Here is a 912-nt window from a genome sequence, read left to right as displayed (position 1 = left end):
ACCCTTTGGGCCGGGACAGTGATTAAAGTGGTGTGCTAATTCTTTATCACCCCCCTTTTACACGGTCCCAAAGAAAAGTTTCGCCTTTTACCGTGAGGTCGGGAAAAGGGTTTTCTCGATGCTCTCAAGACGGCTGTAGAAAAGGCCTCTCTTCATGACAAACGATGAGCTGCCCCCCCATTGGGACCGGACCTTCTCTTTGGCAAAAACGTTTCACGATGTTCAGATGGGGACGGGTGGACTCTGACGTAAGTGTCCGTAGTATTGTCAATGTTGGTTAATTCTCTGGCGTTGTTATACAAAAGTATGTATGCTATTTAAAATTTTTTCCTCCTTTTTTCCTTTTTTTAAAATGCTTCATTTAAAAAATTTTTTCTTTTCTACTGTCCCTTTTCTGGTTTCCAAAATTTTGTCTGGTTTTGCGAGTTCTGGATGACCAGAGGGGAAAGGATCATTTTGTTTGCACAACTGTACAAGTTCATGGGGAGTGGGGGAACCCCCAAATTTAAATAGGGGCCCCAACGTAGGGAACAAGGATTTTGGGCTTGTACAAACTTTTAAAAGGGTTGGGTTTTTTCCCTTTTGTTGAGAAAACTTGTATCACTGAATTATCACTGCACATTTTTAGCAGTTTTGCTGTATCTTTGGAAGTGAAAAACATTATCTTTTATAATGTTGAAATATATGCTTTGATATTCAGCAAATATGGTGGGATTAAAAGTAATACTTAATACATTTTTCATGTAGTTAACTCTAAATGCTGGGAACTTTGGGATTATTACCATGTTCTTAACTTTAAAAAATTTGCATTAGACAGAAAAAGCATCTGTGACTTGTCCCTTTGGGCCCCATTTCAATTTAAAAATGGTAAAAGCTTAAACTGTTGATATTGACTCTGAATATTATTTATTG

The sequence above is a fragment of the Penaeus monodon genome, chromosome 19, assembly GCF_015228065.2.
Source record: "Penaeus monodon isolate SGIC_2016 chromosome 19, NSTDA_Pmon_1, whole genome shotgun sequence".
In the NCBI taxonomy this organism is placed as follows: Eukaryota; Metazoa; Arthropoda; class Malacostraca; order Decapoda; family Penaeidae; genus Penaeus; species Penaeus monodon.
The sequence above is the reverse complement of the archived record's forward strand: the minus strand, read 5'-3'. Positions refer to the sequence as shown.